Source organism: Anas platyrhynchos, chromosome Z, assembly GCF_047663525.1.
Source record: "Anas platyrhynchos isolate ZD024472 breed Pekin duck chromosome Z, IASCAAS_PekinDuck_T2T, whole genome shotgun sequence".
Lineage (NCBI taxonomy): Eukaryota > Metazoa > Chordata > Aves > Anseriformes > Anatidae > Anas > Anas platyrhynchos.
Window position 1 is genome coordinate 4,739,795 of NC_092621.1, and position 19,892 is coordinate 4,759,686.

The 19,892-nt window shown below is 36.1% G+C and overlaps 1 long non-coding RNA gene across 1 annotated transcript; it reads left to right on the forward strand.

The window, feature by feature from the left end:
- Positions 1-1,258: 1,258 nt before the first annotated feature.
- LOC110354022 (uncharacterized) lies at positions 1,259-13,819 on the forward strand. Its single transcript, XR_002405386.4, has 4 exons — positions 1,259-1,391; positions 7,264-7,314; positions 12,995-13,034; positions 13,141-13,819. It is a non-coding gene; the product is annotated as an uncharacterized lncRNA (long non-coding RNA).
- Positions 13,820-19,892: the final 6,073 nt, after the last annotated feature.

Sequence of the window (19,892 nt, forward strand, 5' to 3'; positions counted from 1 at the left end):
TGCTACCTTTCAGCCTCTGCCCTCTGCTTCATGAGGTCTGAAGCTGCTAAACAGGTCAAGGTGCTCTTACAACTGCTATGACTAGTTTTTCTCTGTTGGTAACTCCCGAACAACAATCTTTATTCAAGAAGTTCTTCTCAATTCTCATAGGCATTTCCTTAGTATCTATTACCTTCTATCACTAAACAGCAGCTGCAATATGACTTCGGGTCCAGAGACTTTGAAGCACTAATTATATGTACAGCATGGCAGCATCTTTTAGTTCAGAAGTACGAATGGAAGACAAGAAGTTGGAGGACTTAGTCTCTTTGTTATACTATTATTATGTTTATATTACTCTACTTTGGCAATTGTGGATTTGAAGTACTTCATACTTAACCAGAGAATAGCTGGTCATAGAAGCAAAAGCTGTGCTTATACCACCAGTGACACAATCAGGCGTTTGCCTGAGTCCACTTCTGCTCAAGCCTTCACCCTGCAGCAACAGGCCTGAGGAGACACCGTGTAGGCCATTTACCTTACCCCTGCCCCCCACACTCTGTAGTCACCCTGATAAACACTGGCACACGTGGAACAGCTGTAATAGTTCAAGACCTGGGCAAGCTCCAGCACTATCCTGGAGCCTGGCCTTACAGCAGGCACCAAACCTCCCAGGGAATAAGGGCAGGGCAGCAGATTTTATTTTTTTTTAACATATATATATATATATTATACATAATATAATATATATAATGCATAACATATATTTTATCACCACATTTAAATAGCTATAACTTTCTCTCCCCAGGAGAAACTTATCTTCAATAATTACCACACTCCTCCTCTATGCAGACACAAGGTTTAAGCATAGCTGGTTCCAATAAACCACTGGCTCTTAGCGACAATAGCACTTTATTTACTCTGAAGTCACAGGTAGGAGTGTTTTCTTCCCGCTGTTGCCAGACCATGCCGCTTGCAGCTTTTTCTTCTGGGAGCTGCCCTCCACCAAGTGCTAGATGGGCAGTAGCAGTCCCAGGCCTCACAGCCAGAGCTCTGTCTGGTTCTCCAACAGGCCAAGGTCAGTAACACAGCTCAGTGTTGCGAAGTCTTTGGCACACAAACACCACTGGTACACAATCTTTGTCCCTGGGGTGCACTGGAGCCTGCTCTTGCTATGCTGTGCAGCTGTGGTGGTTGCAGTGGTGGAGATCCCAGGTACGGTCAGGTGGTTTGAGTTCATAAACCACCTGTTGTAGAGAGCAGAAAGCTGCCTCATGAAGCTGTGGGGTCTTTCTGCAGGAGGCCTAGAGTGAGATGCCACTGAAGAACGAGTTGGGCCTGACTGGAAATCCTGTTTCCTCTTGTCCTTAAGAAGGAAGATTCATCCATAATTCAGTGGTGTTCCTCTTTAGGTAATCTCTTGTGAGGGCTTTTAAGGGACTGAGCAGTTAGAGGTCTTTTAGTGGACAATGCAGCACAGAGTTTGGTCTGAAGTGAGATGTGCAGGAATGTAAGATAAAAACAAAACAAAACAAAACAAACAAACAAAAAAAACTAAAAAACTGCAGGCACTTTCCTGAGGGCTGTGGCTGTGTACAGGGTTAAGGGTGCACTCCATAGCAGCTCTGAGGCATGGGAGTCTGGATTTTCAGTTAATTTGCAAAAATAAATTAGAATAGTGTTTCTGATATAAATAAATGTTGCAGAAAGATCCTTTTTTTTTTTTTTTTTTTTTCCCCACATAAGAAATACTGCCTTATGAAAGTCTTTGATTCTAATGGAAACACTGAATATAGGAAAAAAAAAAAAAAAAAGCATGAAGTCCATGTTGCAGAAGGTCAAAATGAACAAAAGAGGAATGTAAGACCACTGTCTCTTGAATCTTTTGAAATTTCTAGAGAAACAGAATGATTTTTTAAAAATATTAATACTATGGCTATTAGGTTCGTGTCTGTGTTGTTGTTGTTGTTTTGTTTTGTTTTTCCTAACCAACCAAGGGTACTGTATCATGACAGCAAGATTTAATTTAGGCTTGAAGACAGCCATGGAGATAACTATATATTTTCTCTGACAGTTGCTGTAAATATTTTACATGGCTCTGAAAACATATCTGGTTTTAAGGAAACAAGTATTAAGTGTTTCAGAGTATCAGCAGCAATATTGATTCTGTTTCAGTAATACCCTCCAAATGAGATTGCCTTTAGGATGGTATGAATGAAAGTTTCTAGTTGGTTACTAACAGATGGACAGGGAAACCTCCATGTCTGTATCTGAGCTGCCTGAGTATGTTGATTTGTAGGGCAAATAAACAGTATTCTAGCCTCAATTTACCTTTCAGTAGCATAAGATAAAGCTTAACAACATCAGTAGTAGCTACTAACTTCTGTTATGAGTTATTATTTTCCACTGTTCTCCAGGGTACTAATGTTGCTCTGGGGACCGTATTTTCTTGAGATAAATCCCTCAAAGCTGTATGCTGCGATGGATATATATGGAGAAGAAAATGGATGTGAATCACAAATAGGCATATAACAACAAAGAATTATTCCAGGTTAAAATCAGAAGTGATATTTAGCAGCAGTAAAAGTTAGAGTTAAGTAAATCAGTGTGAGGAAAGTGCACATGAGTAAAATGTTGTCAACAGAGGTAGAAGTGTGGCATTACTTAAGATCAACACACAAAGTTATATATAGCCTGCATTTGCACATTTCTTTTGGTTGTTTTTCTCCTCAGTGTAAACAATACACCTTATTTTAGACTGTTTTGAGTCACATTGACTAATGAATATTTATTCCAACATTAATAAAATTTTACTTTGTGTGATGGGTCCTAAATTTGCTTTGAACAAAGGCTGTGAGGGTTAAGTGTGCTCTTTTATATACAAAATTCCCTGAAGGACAGTTGAGATTTCACTGTTAGCAAGTGACTGGGGCAAGGCTGATGCTGTAAGGCCTGATTTGAGGACCCTGGCATGCTCTGTTCATTCATCTCAAGTGCTCCCCCGCTATCCAGGGAAAGCAGCTTTTGCTCCTGGGCAGGAGGACTGGGAAAGGGAAGCTTAACCTTGGGTATGATCAGAATGACTGGTTTGTTTTTTTGCTGTGCTCCAGGCTTTGTGAGTAAGTACAGAGCTGTCAGTCAACCTGTGTAATGTAACTCGCATACTTACTCATTTTCCTGCTTGTCAGCCCTCATTTTTTGCTGCCGTGGTACCTCCTTTTTCTTTGCCTTGAGTTTTGCCTAGCCAGGCAACCTACATGTACCTCTATTATTCTCCTTGCCTTCATCCTCAGAGTCAATTTTGATATATCCATACCCAAATTTGAAATTTTTGGTTCCGTTACCTAGGTAACCTTATCCTCGCATGCTTTTACTGATACCTTTTTTCTGAAACTCCATCTCTGCAAAGCTTGGCTCCCACAAAGGTCCCCAGTGCTTCCCTCCTGTATGTGAAATTTAGCCATTTCTGACTCCCCCTTGACCACTTGAGAGTTCAATCCCTCCCTCACTATCTGTAACTTTTTTTTTTTTTTCACTCCTTACAATGTTGGTCATGTTCAGCAATTTCTTATGTCATGCCTAGTAGCATTTCTGTTCAATTAGCTGAACCTGATGTCCAACCAACCTCTGGCTGTTTGTTTGAGTAACAAAAACAGAGGATGTTTCACAGCCTCTCTGGGCAAAGAGTAATTGAGGTGCCTTATGAAGCTGGAAGGTAAATGAAGAGGCATTTACATAAAGCTATGGTATATATTAACACCACATTTAAATAGCTATAACTTTCTCTGTTGAATCTTTCAAAGATTGCCTTTGTTGAATTCTGTTTAATATGTTATTCATAATTTGGAGGAACTACTACCATACAGCTAATGTGTAAAATATACAATGAACAAATAGAGTACTTTAACATACTCAGCAGCAAACTTGTGCTTTATCCCTGCCTCCCTAAAGCCAACATTACAAAGCCAGAGATCAATGTACAAATGATCCTTCAATGCTCAGTGGAAAATCGTGGTCCGTGGAACTGGAGCAGCTCTGAAATTTCACAATAAAAGTTCATCCATCTCTGAATAAATCTATAAAAATAAAATTAAGTTAAAAGCAAGCTTATGCCAAATTTCAGGGTAAGGTAGCTTGAAGTGGCCAAATGACTGTCTCTTGGATAATGATATTGAAATATTCCTTATGGAGAGGTAATATACATGTATTATCTACCAGATTCATTGCGGGTGCAGAATTTTAATGGGTATTTCTTAATATTCACATTTATTCAGGATAGAAAAATCTTGTTACTAAGCATATCTGATCACTGGGCCTGCCTATCTGTCCCGAGGGGGTGTGTTCACAGCCCACAGAGGCAAGCTTGACATGGCATTCTAACAGAGGCAGTCTTCTGCGTAGGAAAAGGTAGCTACCAACATTATATGGAGCTCAGAAGATGTGTTATAGGGATCGAAACTGTACTATGATTTTTTCTTGTTTAGAAGCCTAAGATAGTTTCAAAAGGAAACCGTTTTCATAGACCTTTTAGGTGGAGTTATTTAGATCTAAATTAAAGAAGAGAAGTTCATTTTTTGGTCTATATTATATTCATTGAATGACATTTGAGATGAAGTGTGCTGGCATAAGTTGTTACTCTGACTCTGTTTCAGGTAAATATCCTGTTGTTGGGATTACTGGGTACTTGGAGATGCATCACCTTCCTACTTGTGCTTTGTTTGATAACCAGCTCTGGAACTATGCAAAACTTTCCCAACGAAACACAAAAGCCCATATCTCACCTTCAAGCAGAGAGTTGGACTGAGGCCATCTCCGGCTCAGAAAAGTGCTTTTTTCTTATCCTCTTTAAATCTAATAAGAAGTAGAATAAGCATGGATTGTTGCAGAAAAGGAATAGTCTGAAGACTTGGGCTATGAAAACAGTTCAGTTCACCCTGAAGTGTAATAAGTTCTTAAAGTACTTAGTTTAGAATCAAGTATTAAAAATAAAATAATAAAATAAAATAAAATAAAATAAAATAAAATAAAATATAAAATAAAATAAAATAAATAAAATAAAATAAAATAAAATTATATTGTGTTTGTCACTCTGTTCTTTAGCAACCAGAATAACAAAAGCATCAATATGATCTTGAGTTTCTATGGTACAAAGCTGAGTATGTTATCTTCTGAAGTTAGTGGTGGCATAAAGAGGTTGGTATAAAAGTCTAAGTGTAAATTATCAGGAGGTGTATCTCCTAGCTCAAGAGAAATATTGATCACAAGTATCCTTTTCTGTTTACATCTGTGTGTGTGTGCAGAATCTCATGGCAAAGAGCACAAAGCTGGTGGGGACTGAATCCCTGTATTCACATGTGTGTAGTATGCATGCTTATGATCTGTTTTATTCTGACTGTAAATGACTGTTTCCATAAAGGATTTAATGGTCAGTCTGCTCTCTGTTGGAAGGTGTCAGTGCTATGTATTTCTGAGCAATCATAAAGCTGAACTGAAAAAACACAAACCCGTATGTACATGAGTGTTGCTAAGAACTGTTATGAAAGTGCTTAAACTCATGCTTGCCTGGCCGTTTTGCCTTCTCATTGGTAAGATTGTGATGTAGAAACACAAGAGTTACGGTACTCAGAGCTAAGAAATATTTGTGAAAAGATTATGCTGTCAGCCGTCATCAATTTTTACGATTAAAACTTGATGCAAAAAATAATGCCTGTCCTAGAATCCCCTAGCTGATATCTTTGTTATATATAAATGGTGCTGCAAAAATATCATTCATCCATGGGCACTTAACTGAATTTGCCCTTTGCCTAAATCTACAGTATATATATATATAATCCTTTATAAAACAGACAATACTCAATATGAATCCTCTCTGAAATATAGTCCATAAAATTGATATGAAACAGGAATAAAGGCAATTCAACTAAAATATTTACAGTAAGTCATTAGGTATACAATACCATATTTATTTATTTATTTTTAATATGAATTTCTGAAACTGGCCTATAGTAATGAATGAAAAAACTATGGCAAGGTGCGTAGTGTTCATGTCACTTTCATTCAATGCAATAAATTTAAATGAGCTATATATTATCTGAATTGGTGTTTGCTATCTGAGCTGAAAAGAAACATGGCTTCCTATAATCCCCATTCTATATTGCTCCATTGTGCTTCGTCCTCACCATTTCTTTCTACTCTTTTGATCAAAAGCACAGCTTCTTCTGGAGCCCTGTTGGTCGGCCTAGATTACTAATTCCTGTCTGGATCAGGGTGCAGTAATTGCTCTAAACCCCAGAAATCTTGATGAAAGACAATTCCCTCAAGTAGCTGTGCAGATGTCAGACTGCACGTGAAGCTATTAGCATCTACCCATTGCTCATTGGTGTCTGATCCAATGTCTTGCCTGGCTGTGTTGAGGTGCTGTTGTCTGGATTCACCTTCTCTGCAAGCACAGGAAGTAATGCTCTATCAGATGCATTCACCTAGTTTAGTAACTGGTGCAAAGAGTTGGGTGTTGAGGAGGGAAAGCTGTGGATTTTGAGAGCAGACAGTCCCAGCTGAATGAAAATACAGGTTCTACTGGTGAAGTGGATGTATTTGCTTTTACCAGATCTTTATGAAAATGTATTGTCTGGTAACTAGGTTATCAGAAAATTACATAACTCCAATATAAGCTAGAAGACTTAAAATAGCATCTTATGATGATTATCTTCTCAGATAAATGGGAGAGCAGTAATATCAAGTAACAAGGAGCATGCACAGCACACACCCAAGGCAGTGCAATGATGCTTAGGTCATAACTTCTGCAGTGCTTTGGAGAGCTGTGTTCAGAGATTTGCTCTGCCTAATGAGTGGGGCCAGCAAGGGAAAGAGATCTCTGATTCACTTTGTGAGATAGTGCTAGCAAGACCCTGCTAAAAAGCTTTTTCTTGAAAAGCAGAATTCTACAAGAATCTGTATTTGAAGCTAACCAAAATATAAAGTTATCTCAGGAAAAACAGCTTTGGAGAATTTTTTGGAGAAATTCTGATCACACTTTCAGAATTCAAAATAACTATTTTTTTTAAAGTAATGTTGAAACTATTTGATTTGTCAAGGTGAGAATTTGAAGATGTTGGTATTTGATTCCAGCTTCACTGTTTGTGTTGGTTCAAGGTTTTACTTAATTTTCAATATTGTTTTTGTGTACCAGAGTAAGTAGGAAATATGCTTTATATCATTTTGACAATATGTAAACAGTTTTGTAATTGTGAATAGAACTAAATTTCTAATTATTTGTCCCAACAGTGATGCTGATGTAAAGATTTGAAACTACAACACAGTCCGAATTCTCAAATGGTAAGTTTTGGAATGCTGTTCATAATATAATTTCTGTTTTACAAGAAAAAGCAGGTTTGTTTTAGGACTTAGATTGTGCAGATTTAATGTGCTTAAAGTAACACAGATTAATCCCAGGCTATAGATGTAAATGGGCCTGGGGGAACTTCTTAGCTTCCAGGGCTTTTCTGAGGGTGGTTTTCCATATTAACACACTGTGATCTAGAAATGAGGAGGATGGCATCCAAACTAAATGCCTTCTGTTCTATTATCTTGTAGGTAATAAGAATAGGATTAGAGAACCTGGGGATAAAGTCAGGATATTACTAGTGTACAGTTCATTCTTCCATAGGCTTCTCTTTTGGTCGATGTTTCCTAGGGGCGACAGAGATCCCTTGAAGAGATCAGGGCTAGAACACTGTTGTTTGTGTCTTGAAACATAAACTTGTTTTGCTGTGAGGGCTAAAAAACATAACTATTCTTAGTTTGCTTTATGGGCGAAGGTGTCTGAGACATAAAGTTGCTCTGCATAATTCACAGGGATTCCTGAGTATAGGCTCTTGAGTACTTGCTACCCAGTGATCTAACAAGATCAGTTGTCCCTCTGTTCAGGCTTGCAACATTGGGATAAAATAAGACTCAGAGCCTCGCGTTGACATGAAATTGTTGAGCAGCTTTCCTCCCCATAATATGGCAGTAATACATATCTACTCCATTATATATGGCTATAAATATGTGAGTAGAAGCTGCCAGAGCTAAAACTAGATGAATACCTGACAACATAACCACGAACTTTTGAGATGGTGCTCTCAGATTGTCATGTGTGTTCTGCATCGATTTAGAGTCAAAATGAAGGACTAATCTTTTGTTTCACAGGCATTGCACTTTCACTCTACAGTGCGTATGATCCACACATTACCAAAACCAAGTATTACTTATGGAAGACTATGCTCTTACTTCTGATAGTACCCCCAGAGTATCAATTTGCTGCATCAATGTTTTTGATACAGTATAAAAAACTTTACACAAGGAGCAAAATGCATACATTCTTGATTTGCCATACTTACAGATTTCATAACATGAGCTGAATAGAAGAAAGACCACTGCAGAGCAAAACGGTATGGCTTGTATTGGTCTTTGGCAAATCTAAAAATTTTGCTCTCAATTATTGAAAGACAGCATTGCTGAAGTTCACTGTAGACACTGATTTCCCTTAATCATTAGAATGGATCCTTAGAAAGAATAATACTTTAGGCAATTGTAAGCCTGAAAATTGGGAATTAGAGACAAAGGTTGTAGGAAACCTTCTGTTTTAGAGCTTTAGAAAAGAAAGCATTCATGATCCTAATATTTTCTTTGCATTTTATTATCACTTAAACACAAGTACAATATTAAAACGAACTTAGAAACTTCTCAACTTCCTCTGCTGGCATTCTGCCTGAATTTATAGGAGTTTCTGTACATTTGAAGTGTTCCCAGTAATCACAGGAGACTAACCAATGCCAATTTGGAAATGAAGTTCTCTTTACAAGCTCATTCATTCTTTACCCCCTGCTCAGAGGAAAAAAAAAATAAAAAATTCTGCAATAACCCAGCCACCAACATCAGACAGAATAGTTAGGGTAGTCTGCATAAAGCATCAAAAATAAGATGAAATCTTTTCATTGCAAGTGAAAGATGAGTCTTGCTCATATGCTGGGCAGGTATCAGATGTACTGAATGCCATTCAGTGTCAGAAATAATACTTGCTATTTTAATTAGAAGATTTATTTTTTTATGAATTTATAAATTTGCTATTTGAAAAAAATAATTTAAAAAAAAATCCAGAATGACTTATTCAAAAGGAGATTTTAAGGAATTAACAAGATGCTTGGGAAAGCAATAAAAGATGATATTGTAAGGTATCATTGTTTTTAAGAACAGTTTAGTTTTTTTTTTCTATGCCAGAAATGAATAGCTTGGTAACTTAGCATAGTTTTCTGACAGAAAAGGTGGCTGAAAAGACAGAAGAAAGAAAAATAAAAAATGAAACAATTGCCACCAAGGCTACTTGAATCCTTCATAAAGACAACAAAACATGTAATGGTTTAATTCAGTGAAAAGATTGCCATTATAGCATTTTTGTTTCAGAATGTATAAGTACAAGATAGTAATGTTATAAAATAATTATAGGGACTTTGTATCTTAAAATGAATAGACTTGATTAACAGTACTGAATGCATTAAGTACATGTATTTTGTTGCAATGGCTATATCCAGATGGCAATATATTTTGATGAGGCCTGTTGCAGAATAATGTTAAGGACCTGATCTAGAAGTTTTTCTTTTATTGAGAATATGATTGGGGCTGCATTTATCTAGAGACCCTTTATATAGAATGGGCATGACATTCATGCTTAACTATCTTCCTCAGAGGAAGTGACAACAGTGTAATAACAACCTTGAGTTTTCTCTTTCTGTGGGATTGTGGAAAAAATGTCTAATACTGGAAAATAAACAAAACCCACGCAGGATTACCTAATAAGGTTTTTATTGATATGGTGCTTAAACCTTATAGTGAGTAAGGCACAAATCTTCCTGCTTTAGAGGACCTTTAGAGAAAAGTCTGTCAGGCTGTGTAATCAGATTGTCAGATTTTACTGTGAGATCAGAGACTTGTATATATATGCTCGGGTAGGTGTTCGTGTAACGATACGGTTTATTAACCTATGACAATTCTGAAAATTATTTATGAAAATAAAGTGTACATACAGAACAAAAATAGTTTTAAAAGTCTTTTGTTCAAAAGCCCGTTATAACTTGTGAAGAGAATGTGTTTATAACTATTGCTTCTAATTTTCTAATGATTAAATGTCCCAATAAGAAAAAACAAAACAACAACCAAACCCACAAATAGTCTGGCTTGCTACCCAAAGCAAAACAAAACACACAAAAAGAAGTGTATTCTAAAGGACTGAGGTGATTATCAAAATTGTGAAGGGTGAAGGGTGTAAAGAGATGTTCTTTCCATAAACTATATTAAAATTACCATTTTTACCTCATGAAACTATAACGTTCCTCAGCATACAGGTGAAACAAGTCATTGAAAATGTGAAGAGTAGCTATGCTTGTCTTAAATCCAAAAGGAACCAAATTAAAGTGACTTAATTATGCCTGGCATTAAACTAACAGATTATGGATAATGTCTGTGGCCTAATGTAATTCTCTTTACTTAATGAGAAACCACAAAGTTTTAGCAGAGGAATTCTATTTATTTATTTATTTATTTATTTGAAGGGTTTAAATGCTTGTAAATAACTCTCCAGAAAACTACAGTCCTATATAACTGTTTGGAAAACGGATATGCATTCTTTTATTGTTGTTGAGTCAGTAAGCAGTCTAGCTGAGAACAGAGACCTCAGGAAAGTCAGGTAGAAGTTTAGTGCACTGAAATATTGACTAAAGTAGTGTTATGTTCTTGCTTTAGTGCAGTTTCATTAAATCTTGTGATGTGTCTAATTGTGTGTTGCATTGCATTGTATAAAGGTCTTTGGAGGACACAGTGAATGGATGCTTCCAGTTTCTAGTTTCCTTTCTTCACTATAGAATTGATTGAAAGTCCAAATTCATTCAGTTCAGTCATACTCAACTAGTCATCCACTAAAAAAAAAAAAAAGTGTATCAGGTCATTTTGTAGTGGCCCTCTATTTCCTTTAATTATCCATTCCTCTCAGTGCAGCCTGACATTTTTTGGTTGAGATGGTGAAAGACGGTTGTGCCTTCACTGTATAGTTCTCTTAATTGGACTCCCACTGCAACCTTGTCTATCTCTTTGCAATATGTTACTTGCCTCAGAGAAAACATGTCTATCTGTTCTCCTGTGCACAGGAATCATCCTCCCTGTTTTAAGTTTTCTTGTCCTTTGATTTGTTTTTAGCATGATAAGAAGTAACAAACAACAAAAAACAGCTCACTGAATTGAAGTCTCTTCTTTATAGACAAGAACTTGTTGAAATTCTTTCTCTGAATATTTTGTGGTCTTTTTGTTTTCTGAAGTGTTTTTCTTAAAGCTTAGGAAAAGCAACCTAAACAGAGCCAAGGAAATGCTACATATACCATAAAAAAAAAAAAAAAAAGTCTAATGATTTGGAAATCCCCTAATTCGTTTGATATCTAATGTTCCCTACAGAACTGTTAGTTGGAAAACAAATTGCTTCATTTGGTGCAGCTTTTCAGTTCATTCTGATATATAACTTTGAAAAAGTATTTAAAATATATCTGCTCCAGTTCTGTTCTGTTTTAGTTCTGATTCTGATAAAGAGACAGTAGAGGAAAAATATATTAAAGCGTCATATAGCTGACTGAAAGCCACTGATCAGAGACTGTAGACTTTAAGGAGAAAAAACAAACAAACAAACAAACAAAAAACACTAACACAAAACAAACAAAAAAACAAACAAACAAAAAAACAGAGCAGTTGAGTGGTTTTCATCATATGACCTATAAGTGTTTTGGGGAAATGAGTAGTAATAAATTATGAAAGAAAGGTAAATAAAGCAAGACAGTTTCCTAGAGTCTCAAATTTGACGTACCTCTCCTGGAAAGGTGCTGAAGCCTGGAATTCAAAAAAAAAAACTGGCTGTTTTCATTATAGTCTTTCATTTTAAACCCTTTCAACAGAATTTTAAGCTGGTTAGACCTACTGGAATAGATTCTTTCAGTGCTGATTTTCAGTACTGAAAATGTGGTCATCATCAGAGTCCATTTCATGGATTTTAAGTGACAAAACTCCCATGAAGTCTACTCAGTGCAGTTGGTTGAGCTTGTGGAGTTAGAAGGTTTCCTGGGTGTAGTTGTGGCTTCAGAATGAGCTGGATAACATTGGAAGACTCTGGAACAGCAGTATGAGCCCAAGCCAAGTTACACTGTTTGTACTGATATTTGAAGTACAACTCTCAATTTCATTTTCTTTGGCTTCACTTGATGTCTTTGTATCTTCATCTTTACTGTGATTGCATCCTCTCAATGCAACTATCATTTAGATTTGACTCGACTAACTTTTCTCCAGTTGAAACTACTTATCCAGTCTTCCTTTTTAAACAATGGAGAAATATAGCAAGTTTTCTTAGAAATGCACTTCAAGATAGATACACTTGTCATCTGTTCTTTTGACTAAAGGAAGTAAAGGTTTATCATACTTAGTGCATTGAGGATCAGGTAAGATAAATCCCAATCACAACTAATTATTTTTTCCTGAGAAACGTATGTGGGAAGAAAATCCAACTATAGCATTGCTCTTGGTTGTCCAGTGAGGTTTTCAGCATAAACTTCAAAGTGACAGAGAGGAAATCCTACACTCAGCCTTCTAGCTCTTCTTGAGTAAGAAGTAATTCAACAGAATCGTGACATAAAATTAATTTGCTGTTAACATTGTTATATAGAAATACTAATTACAAGTATGTCATCATTAATTATGTAACTTTTGCTATAATTCAAATCTATTCTTGCATTCATAGAATCACTTAATTTGGAAAAAAAAAAAAAAAAAACACACACCAAAAAACAACTCTAAGACCAAGTCCAATCATTAACCTAGCACTGTCACATACTTTATTTTTGAACTATTTTTTCTCTTTAGTGTATTATTGAATTTGATCTTAACCGTGGTAGCTCTTTTTAAAAGGAAGAAATACAAATCATATTTTTTCATTTAAACTTTGCAGCTGGGAGAGCTATCAAGATCTACAGTTACAGTCTGTGAAGGTTTGTTGCACCTTTTCTCTCCACTTCATAACTTTCTGAAACTCACAGGCTTTGGGATACAATTTTATAACCTAGGCTCTGACCCTGATATGTTTTTGTTTTTCAGAATCTGAAAATAGCAGACAAGCCTTTTCTCGCTTTTGAAACTTCAACATTAAGCAGAGCCCCAGCACACTGTAAATGCTGTCATTGCCAGAAGGAGAACTGTTGATAGATCTCATAATTGATCTGCATCATGCCTCATTCTCCAGTGAGAGGTATCTGTTGCTGCATCTGGACGTACATATCACACATCAGACACAGCCACATAGCTAGAGACTGTAGCTGTGTGTAAAAGGATTAAACTCTCTTGTTCTGCAAACAATGGATTTTATCTACAGAATTAAAATTTTTCTTCCATCTGACATCTTTCTTGGAGAACTTAGTGCACCTGTGTGTTTTAGTAACCATTGTTCACAAGGAAATACTAATACACAGAACTTGATAGAGTGGAAATGGGGAAAAAAAAAAAAAAAAAGAGAGAAACCACACCACATGGATAGAATACTTTCTCATATAACATGATAACAATAACAATATTCTCAAAAATATAACACTTATTGTGTATTTCTTGATGGTTTGTTTCCAAATCTAAATTTATGAATCTGAAATTAAATATTCAAATCAGGGGAAGTGCTGTGCTATCAGCAACTGTTTAGGATATTATTACTATATACATTCCTGTTTTTATCTAGCTGCTGTGGGATGAGGTGAAAATGGAAAGGCAAGTATAGAAGGAGATATAGTGTGTGCTGACTTGGAGATATTGAGTAACACAGAAAATAAGGGATCTTCTTGTAGGTCACTATGTCAGTTGCTACTGGCCACATAGGCTCAAGTTCTGTGGGCTAGCTCTTGCCATATTTGGTAAGCTTCACCTGCCCTAACAAAATAAATTGAACTAATCTCTCTACAAAATGATGCATTTGTTTGCTTCCTCCTCTGGGCCATGAAGATAACTTTCTATCTGGATGTTAGTGTCAGAAGGTTGACATATATAACTAAAATTAATAAGCTTAACTTATCACAAAACTGTGACTTACATAACTTTTGTCTCACAAACATCTTATAGACTTTATAGCATTAAAATGGACTATGCTATGTTGTCCACTTCAATCCATTTCAAAGAGGTGTATTGACACTTTTCTAGAAAACGGCATCAGATCAATTTCACAGAACCACTTTTTTCACATACATGGGGATTTATAAGGTGTATACTTACACCGAGACATAAATTCTTTACTGTAGGAACTATAACCTGAAGTCTGCTTCTCAGTCTTATAGCCTGTTAAGATACTAAGATATATCTGTATATATCTTTGTATATACAATAGCTAAAATACCTCTTTAAATTTCATTAGTAGGTCATTAGTGGTCATATTAAGACCGGAATGTTTACAAGGCTAATGAAATACAGGAAGGATAATCCAAGCAAAGAAAGTATAAGTATAGAATGGAAGACCTACTAAAGATTGTCCAATCATACTAAATTGAATGAGACCAGGCTTTCACCAAAAGAAATTGATAGATCTTTCCCACTCTTTCCAAAGGTTCTGATCCCCCAATGAAGTCTTCACTTCAATATCCCGACTGATATCCCTACAAAACTTGAAAGCTTTCTGTTCACTTAAATATGGTTAAAACAAGGTGTTTTTTGTTTGTTTGTTTTATTTTTTAATTTAAGCTGAACTCCCACTCCCCTTCTGTAGAAAATTAGCTCAGCAGGCTCACAGTTACCAAAATGCCCTGATCTACAGTAAGAAATGGATCTGTGATTCCTCTCTAATGATAGAGTTTAAGGAAGTGGAATACCTAGTGACAGCTGCTATATGAAAATAATCAGCCTTCAATCAGTGGGAATGATCTCACAGCAGGTTTCTATTATTCAACAGCAAATGTTTAGAATAAAATTTTTATTGGTGCAGAAAGGAGAAAGAATTAAGCAATAAATAGCTTGTCAGAAACCCCATAGCAAGTTTGATTAGGGTTGCAGTATTACAAACATTCTCTAGAGACGAAGAATAATAGTCGCGATTTTTTCATCCGAGACTGGAGCACACTGCCATCCCTGTTGATTTATTTTCATTTTTTTTTTTTTTCATAAATGCTCAATAATAGGAAATGAATTATTTATGAAAGCACAAACTTGTAATGCTGACCTGCAACTTCAATACACCATTAAAAATTCCACAGTTTTAGCACCAAAAATTAACAAGCTCCTGTGCTTTTACTGAAAGTTGCAGATTTGCTGCTGAGAGTTGTTGATGCCTCTGTATCAACCCATAGTTATTGCAATGGGTTTATAAGAGGCACAACACAGCAAAACAGATGATGGTATAGAACTAGACTTTTACAATGCATGCTTTTGCAATAGCATTACAGATAGTCTTTCTAAAGTAAACTCATATTAATGCACATTAAATGCCTTTAAAAACAAACAAACAAAAACAAAACAACAACAACAACAAACACAAAGCAAATTACAAAACAGATTAGATTCTGTGGTATAGCTCATCATCTAGCAACATCATTTGAGGTGAATTTACAACAAGAAATGATGAATTAAGACCTGATCTAAAAGATAATTATTTTTTACAGGACATAGAGTATCCTTTATTGCCTGTTTGACCAAGTGTGAATGTGAAATACAGAAAGTGTGAGTGTGTGGGAATAAATTGATTGCATTCTTTAACTCTCTTACATTTTGAAAAAGTAGTAAAGTTAATGGCAAATGAGTGAATGGAAAAATAAGATTTTCCCACATTCTTTCAACTCTCTTTCAGTAACCCTTAGACACAGCTACCTAATCATTATGGTCCTAGATCACAGAGTCCTCCTTTACACATTCTGGAGAGACTTACTACTCATAAACACTAAGATAAAGTTTGGAAAAACAGGTTGTTGGTTAAAATGCCATGTCTGCTGAACCTCACTGATCTCTTTGGTAGAATTAAGGCTAGATGTGGGCCCACAAATTAATATAGAATATACATTATGACACTTATGAATGCATGTTCAGATATTATTGGACTAAAGATATGGTGGCTTCAATTGCTTTTTCAAAAAGCACATCCTTCACTAAGAAACATTTACTGCAATAAAGTATACACTATTTAAGAGTTGGTTCTTTGTCTCATTAATTTTGTCTTGTGTCAGCAAAACAATTGTGCTTTTAAAAAACTGCATGAAAGATTTTCTTATGATTCCGTCTAATCACTTGATTCTGAAAAGAAGGACTGTAGGCAGGCTGACTCCCAGTGAGTGCTTTTGATGAAAGATTTTATTTGCTGAATAGCCCTGTTGTGGCTCTGGAATTAAAAAAGGAGAGTGGAAAGGGAGAGCTGGTTCCCTGACAACCTCCATAATGTTCCTTCCATAAAACCTATCTAAACCTGACTTTTTCATGTGAGAAGACAAATGTTCTCATTCTATTGTACTGTTCAAACTGTTTCACTGATCACAATCAAACAACAAAAATTAAACTCTGCTGAGTTTTTTGACTATAGCAATTGTATTCAAGTTGAGGGTGTTTGGATGCCACTCAGGGAGGACATGTCCCAGAGCATTTTGTAACAAAATACATTAGTATATTCTGTTTCTTATTTCAGATGATGAGTTGCCTGAAGGAGGATAAATGGCTCATAAAGTTCTCAATGGTCTAAAAGCAGGACCATCTGTTGAAGTCATCAGTGACTTTGTGGCTAAGCTTAGCAGCTGGGAAACCTTCAAGTCGTCAGCTCTTCTTTAAGCAGATAGGCATCTCTGAAGTCAGTGGGAATTATCATAACATATTCTCAAAGAAGGGTTGAAACAATAAGAGTCTTCCCCATTTGGAAATTATATCCATATTTCAACTCATTTCCCTGCACAGATTTTTTTTTATTACTAGTAGTATATTTTTTTTAGGTAACTGGCAGTCATGCTAAAACTGCTACACATCTGCTTATATTGTTCAGAGATGTCAGAATACTAATAAGTGATAAAGATCCACTGGACCCTTAGTTAGGATACAGCTAATAAGTTTGAGTACTAAGATTTGGATATATGCTTGTGATTATTGTTACTTGTGAATTTTATTATGCTTAGGAAGACACAAAGGTCCAGGGACAAAGGTAGGAGCTAAGGTTTTGCTGGAGCAAAAGGAGAGAGTGTTTTTAACGAGGACAACTAAAATCACAAAGTTCTGGTTTCTGTTTCTACTTGGCATGTAGAAATACTATCATGTATGATTAAATTTATGTATTTTTAGGTTAAATTATGGACTTGAAGTCACATGCAAGTTCTTTAGGCACTATGTGGGGAAAGTTCTGGGAATCAGAGTGGAACATACGATAATGGATGCTGAGTGTAGGTGGTTTTAGCTATTTACTAAGGAAATGATGATGACTGGTGTGTCTTAAATCTACTTTCTTGGAGAGGTGGATTGCATACAACTGTAATGATGTATATTTCTGACCCAGAACTCTCCTCAAAATGTAGTAAACTGATCCGTTACTTTTGAAATATATTTAAGGAAATTGGGGAAAATAGGGAAGCTGGTCATTCTTGCAAAAGATCTTATATTCTTTTCAGTAGCTTCAGAGAATAAATTATTCATTTAAATAGTTATTAAAAATAAATAAAATCCCCTGCTTTACCTGACTAGATCTAAACATAGAACTCTTATTTTCTAAACCTCAGTGTTGGATAAAAATGTAAGTGACAACAGTTGTTGAATAATACATTTTATCTTTTCATGTATTTGTCACTATTTTTTATGGCTTGCTCAAATACATAGCAAATCAGAGTTTGTACTTTACCTCTGTGTAACCTGTATATTTTGTATCTGGTATACAACAAATCCCCATCAAAATGTTGGCAATGGAGTTTCAAAGGAGTGTCCTTAAGATGCACAATTATAACACCTTGATGCTTTGATAACATAAATCACTTCATATAATTGAAAGATTTTGATGTTGAAAAAAATAAAATAAAATAAAAAGTGTGTGATCTGTTCAGCAACAACAACTATGTTAGAAACTACTGTAGGCTTCAAACCCATCTTGTGGGATTTCTTGGCTAGAAATAGCCATCCCTTCCAGAGTGAGACTAGGAAGCCACAAGACAACATACAGATCAGTTAAGAGATCTTGACTGCTCAACTGGTAGTGAAATTCTGGGAAATAAAATGAGATACAGAGACACTGATAGACCATTTCTATGCTTTTTTTCACTTTTGTCAGAAGAAAAAGAAAACAAATTCTTAGAAATTATTGCTCATGTCTATTGCTGAAGTTTTAAGATTGTTTGGAAACAGGCCTTAGTGGAAAAAAAAAAAAAAAAAAAAAAAAAAAAGTAAAGATTTGGAAGTCCATGCTCTTTTCTTGCTGCAGTCAGCCGTTATCTCAAAAGCATTATTCAGAGGGTTAACTGGCTGCTATATGCTGTATCTGTCAGGGGTGAGTGTATCATAAAGGGGTGAGTCACTGGTTATTTTAGCTTTCTTTCTCTTCTCACTCAGCAAGAAATAGGAATGCTCAAATATTAAATAAAAATGTATCAGTATCTTCTTTCCAAGTAGAAGTATTTTATTTCCATGTGGAGCAGTTGCTATGAAAGACCTGATTAGCATTTATTTTAGCCTCCCGGTGCAAAGTGCATGGCAGATGAGGGAAGATTCCGGTTCCTTAATCATCCAGGCAGTTATTTGTTAAGGACTTGCCATGCTGACTTATGAACAAGAAAAATGACAGAGGTGGGGAAAAAAGGTTTGGGATAGTCTTAGTTCAAATTGATACTGTGGTGCACACCCAGTCCTTGGAACAGGGAAGCACTCCACAGTATACTGCTGAAGAAGTCACCAGTTTATATTAAAATCACAGTTCACTGTACCTTTGCAAGGTACCAGCTCCTGCCTTATGCAGCTTCTTTAGATGCCTACATGTATTGGTGGCGTGATGCATCAATGTACTACTTATTTAAATAAGTTGCTTTGCAGCAACTTATTTACCTGACATGGGTCAATATCTTAACTGTTGTAAGACCAAGTAATGGTTACACTTGTTTTATAAGTTACATGGAGGAATGCTACAAATTGGTCAAAATATCTAATTACCATCATCACTTTTAAAGCATTCTTGACATCAATACTTCCATGCCCTCTTCCTATTTATACATTGGTCTCCACACTATCCGTCAGACTTCCAAACCCCCCTTTCTCTCTCATTATACAGTATCCTGCTTCCCCAAGACGTGTTTCCTCTTTTTCCTCTTTTGGCTGCACTAACCAAGCTTTGTCCTTTCCACTTGCAACTGTTAAATAATTCCCAGGAATTGCTTTATATAGCTTTCCTGTCATGTGTAGAGTCAAGAAGTCAGACTCTTTTCAGCTTTGTGTGGTCCTATCCCCTGCTGAATGCCAGCACAGCTGCTAGCCCTCGGAGCTGTAAGTGACCTTTGGCTGCTAAATGTTTGACAGAGATGAGGAAGTGAGGGTACAGTTGGGAGCTGCTCAGTCTGGCAGGGCATAGACGTTATTTGATGGAAGCTAGGCTGCATTGTTGAACTGGCCTGTAAAAATCATCCTCCGTATGGAAGGTATTGAATCGTAAGAGTTATCTCAGTGCCTAGGAGGCCAACTAGCATATCAGGGACCAACAGAACACTATAACCTTAGGAAAGAAAACTGATCCAGGCTCATTTTTCAAAAATCTCAGAAATGACTAGTTCATTTCTGTTGCAATTGAGAAAGACAGTTCTATGGATAAGAAAACATTGCAAAACTTTCTGAAGCAATCTGTGTGCATAAGGCAAGGTCATGAGGAATGGCCGTCTATAATT